The sequence below is a fragment of the Triticum urartu genome, chromosome 1, assembly GCF_003073215.2.
Source record: "Triticum urartu cultivar G1812 chromosome 1, Tu2.1, whole genome shotgun sequence".
Taxonomy (NCBI): Eukaryota; Viridiplantae; Streptophyta; class Magnoliopsida; order Poales; family Poaceae; genus Triticum; species Triticum urartu.
Window position 1 is genome coordinate 266,408,687 of NC_053022.1, and position 5,172 is coordinate 266,413,858.

A 5,172-nucleotide genomic window follows, 5' to 3' on the forward strand; every position below is an offset into this window, starting at 1 on the left:
TCCTTTGTGGAGACAACAAAGGGATGGCAATCGGCGTGGTTCTACATCACCGAGCCACACGACGCCAAATGGGCGGCAGCCCCCGAGTTTCGATCCAGATTCCCTACACAGCTCACTTCCTAGAAAGAGAAGGGCTTGTCGTGGGGTTCATCGGTGGAGCTGGATGGACTCCAGAAATCTATCCGGAGTGTGGCGAGCAAGAAGCTCAAGCTTGTCAACATAGTCCAGGCTATGCTCATCCGCCTGATCCTCCCGTGTCAACAAAGGGATTTTAACTTGTGGGAGTTCGACCCGGCCTGGCACCAGACTCTGAGCGAGCTCTTCGATACGACGCACAAGGACGTCTAGAAGGTGATGTTCAAGGGAGCCGAGGTCCCTCCTTCTCTCGTTGAGGACCGCGGACTAAGCGCGAAGTGCCTAGCGCGTTCGGTGAGTTCAATACGTCCCGTAGGACATTTATTTCCCCTAGCTTAATCATGTGCGGGGTCTAATCTCCATGCCTTTGACAGGACTGGGTGGAGACGCCGGGGCGGATTAACTGTGCGGCCCCTTTACCCGAAGACACTGCGGGCGCTCTCCTGACAGAGATGCTGACTCCGGCTCCTTACAAGGTGCCGGAGAAGATCAAGAAGGCCAAGGGAACCCGAAAGAGTTCCCGATGCCAGGCATCGTCGGACTCACCGTCCGATGACTCTACGGCGCACTCCTCCCACGAAGACGAGAAAGAAGAAGAAGATGCTCCCCCTCCAGCTGGGGGGCCGAAGGGTCCCAGAAGGGAAGGACTCTCCTTCCGGACAATTCCACCACCGCCGAAGAAGGCGAAGACGAGTGGTTGCCCAGGGCCAAGCCCATGCGGAGATCGTAAGTATTCGGATACCAGAGTAACTCATATCATTCCTTTGTCGCACTACTTTCCCTAACGCCGAACATAATTATGCAGGCCACCACGAGCCAGTATCGATGTATCATCGGACGGCTCCCTGGGCTCGTCAGACATGGATAGTGATCCAGTCCCGACCGCCACCTCCCCTCATCCTGCTGACGACACCGAGGTGCTGTCTCAAGAGGCACCGGGTCGAGGGGAGACAGTCCCGGAGGCGCCTCAAGGCGACCTTCCGGACTCCGGGAGCCGAGGGGACGGGGCCCCTGAGAGCTCCGAGTTCGGCCCTCAGCCGAACACCGCGCCGGAACCTCTAGTGGTTCCGGGCTCGGGCAGGCGGCCACCTTCTAAGAGGGGCAAGACGCCTGTGCCGGTGACCTCTGTCCATCCAGAGGCGCCGGAAAATCAGCTGGAAGCGCTTCACAGCGCTTCCATCGACGAGGAGTACCGTACTATTATGAGTGCGGTGGTCCAGAAGGTTTAGTCCGCCAAGAGCGGATTGACTGAAGCCCGTGCCAGCCTTCTAACAGGCTTTGAGGTAAGTGTTTTAAAATATAGGAAAAATATTACCGCATAGACAGTAGCCCCTGATGCTTTGTTCGGTGTTCACAAAGAAAAGCCGAACAAAGGATCAAATAATATCGCAGGAGTCTAATATAAGTATGTCAATATGCGTATGCAGGCCTCGCTGCTGGCGTCCGCCGCACTGACTGCGGAGGTCGCCTTACTGAAGCAGGACCTTGAGGGGTCCAAGAAAGAGCTCGGCCTTGCCAAGAGGCAGCTCGAGGAAAACAAGGGTAAGTAATACCCTGTCTATAGATATGTATAGATAAAAAACGCGATTGCAAAATGACAGGATCATCGTATATCTGCCAGGGGCCACGACCGAGGTGGCGACCCTGAAGCAAGCGCTAACCAAGGCTGAAGATAAAGCGGCCAAGGAGCGCACCGAGCGAGAAAAGCAAGAGGCTCGGGTGGGCGAGGTGCAGCAAGAGCTCCAGGCTCTCATGACGAAGCACGAGGCGTTGGAGCTTGACTCGAAGACGCGAGAGTCTGAGCTTGCCACGACCCTCGAGAGCGCGAAAAGTGCCCAGGCCGAAGCCCAAAAGGCCCTCCAGGAGATCGATGCAATGAAGAAGATAGCGGCGGGTAAGGCATTCTATATGCAAAGAAAGCATGTAAAAGTAAATTACCGATTACTTACCTGAATTCGGAGCTCTCTAGGAGCATTCGCAGATTTGCCCCGCAGCGTGTCGGATGCCGCACATTTTTACCAGGTCGAGGAGGGAAGCTCAATGGAGATGCTATTCTGAACTCAATATACTGGGACCGAACACCCGATGCATCTGAGCGACCAGCTAAAGCAGCTGGTCGAGCTGCACAAGGCGGCCGAACAGGCCATGAAGGGCCTTATAGTCCGGCTGTGGCCTGGCGACACCTTTCCGAACAGCTACTTCGGCCTGGTGAGGCGGCTTGTGGATGCCTGCCCATGGCTGGAGCACGTCAAGCGGTCCGTCTGCATCGAAGGTGCACGCCGGGATTTCGCCCATGTGAAGGTGCAGTGGGCCAAGCTAGACGCCGTGAAGCTGATCAAGGAAGGGTCGCCGCAGGGCAAAGAGCATCGCACCCCCGAAATTTATTATGAGGGTGTACTAAAGGGTGTCCGTCTTGTAGCGGGCGAATGTTCCAAGGATGTAATATTTGTGTAAAGGTGCTCGTGTGATCCTGTATGATGAAAACTTGTTTCAAATGCACTATGCAACGCTTGTGTGAATTTAAAATATTACCTTCTATTTGGCTGTTTATCCAATCTGAGAGATGGCTAGTCCTCGGCTTCTGCCCCCATGCCACGAGTGCTGGGGTGTTCGGGATAAACCTGAGCACTCTTGTTCCCATGTTTGGGTCCTTCGAGGGAGGTGCTCAGCACAATGAACAAGGCAACCGGACTAATAATGCTTTATCACTCTCACTTAGCCATAGAATTCTATAATTTTAAATTTCGGTGAAGCCCCTGGTATTCGGAAGGCCAAATCCGGGGTGCGATACACGCCTGTAAGACAGACAGGGCCGGCCCCTCGCCCTAAGCGGCATAAGTCTTTAGGGACTCGAAAAACCTCGCCGAACAGCGACCAGTCTCTTGCCTTATCATGACAGTCAGTTTTAGCTTTCTCTACCGAGGTGCTAAGCCCGGCAGAACCGGGGCACAATCGCAGTAGTTCTCCTAGCGCTACCTTAGCCGATAGAGCGGAACGTAAGGTACCCAAACATAGGAACAGGGCAAACCCAACATTTGACCAAAGACATGATTCAGAGCTGATGCATATAATGCTATAAGTTCGGGGTGCCGCACTTGTGAACGTGTTCGGACTTTTCACACCATATTGTGGGGTACGTAAGCCCCTGGTGTATTGGCCGTACCAAAGTGTACGGTTGCAAGGCATCGTTAATGAACGCATATATATATATAAGAAGAATGCAATAATAGTCGTGATGTTATGCATTGTTTATTCAAAAAGGTGCGTTAAAGCACAATGATACATATAGTGCGATAAGCAAAGAGTGGGACTATGTCCCTTCCAAGGGCAAGCTGAGGAATAGTATTAAATCAAATATTTCGCTCGTTATTGTAATCCACCTGGGAATTCCATGGTGTGACATAGCTTTCTACCTCCTTGGTTGCTGCTTCATGTGTTCTGCAATAGTGCTGCCTGACAGGGTTTCCAGAGATTAAGGTCCTGAAAAAAGAGAAAAATAACCAAATGGGAAGCCCCTAGTGTGGTTTAAGCCGCGTCTTGGGGCGTGCCGCAGTGTGCCCCCGTCCCCACCTGTGCCCATGGTATTTTTAATGCGTAATTATGTACGCGTGGCACGAGCTTCGCCGTTTGGCTGGGACTGGGGTGGGGGCCACATTGCTATGCGAGCTCAAATCGCGCCAGGCGGTCTAATTGCCGATTGCTCCGAGCGCGCTTGAAGGTGTCCGGGTTTTGAAATGCCGAACTGGTAGATTGCCTTGAGAGGCTATTTTGCGCTTCTGCTACGAGGGTCGCACTGTGCTCCTCTGTTTGGAGGGAGCGCTCTGTGTTTCCATTGACTGTAATAACCCCACAAGGTCCTGGCATCTTGAGCTTGAGGTATGCATAATGCGGTACCGCATTGAATTTCGCAAATGCGGTTTTCCCGAGCAGTGCATGATAACCACTGCGGAACGGGACTATATCGAAGATTAACTCTTCGCTTCGGAAGTTATCCGGGGATTTGAAGACCACTTCTAGTGTGATTGAGCCTGTGCAATGGGCCTCTACGCGTGGAATGACGCCCTTGAAGGTCGTTTTTGTGGGTTTGATCCTTGAGGGGTCTATACCCATTTTGCGCATTGTGTATTGATAAAGTAGGTTCAGGCTGCTGCCGCCATCCATAAGGACTCAAGTGAGGTGAAATCCGTCAATGATTGGGTCCAGAACCAGTGCGGCGAATCCGCCATGACGGGTACTAGTGGGGTGGTCCCTGCGATGGAAAGTGATCGGATAGGAGGACCACGGGTTGAACTTTGGGGCGACTGGCTCCAACGCATATACGTTCATGAGCGCACGCTTCCACTCCCTCTTGGGGATGTGGGTTGCGTATATCATGTTCACCGTCCGCACTTGTGGGGGAAACCACTTCTGTCCTCCGGTGTGTGGCTCTCGGGGCTCCTTCTCGTCATCGCTATGTGGCCCCTTGTCCTTTTTTTCAGCAATTAACTTGCCGGCCTGCTTGAACACCCAACAATCCCTGTTTGTGTGATTGGCTGGCTTTTTTGGGGTGCCATGTATTTGACACGAGCGATCGAGTATATGGTCCAAGCTGGACGGTCCCGGCGTACTTTGTTTGAATGGATTTTTCCGTTGACCGGGTTTAGAGCCTTTGAATCCGGCATTGACTGCTATATCCTCGTTATTATCGCTGTTAATGTGGCGCTTATGTTTGTTGCGACGTGACCTGCTATTGCCGTCCTTTGTATCCGAAGTACCATGGTTCTTTGATATGTTATTACTACGCGCCAACCAGCTGTCTTCTCCCGCACAAAAGCGGGTCATGAGTGTTGTGAGGGCTGCCAGAGATCCTGGCCAAGGTGCTGGGCTAGCCATTCGTCTCGGATGTTGTGTTTGAAAGCCCCCAGGGCCTCTGCATCCAGACAGTCGACAATTTGATTTTTCTTTGTTAGGAACCGAGTCCAGAATTTCCTGGCCGATTCTTCTGGCTGCTGAATTATGTGGCTCAAGTCATCGGCATCTGGTGGCCGCACATAAGTG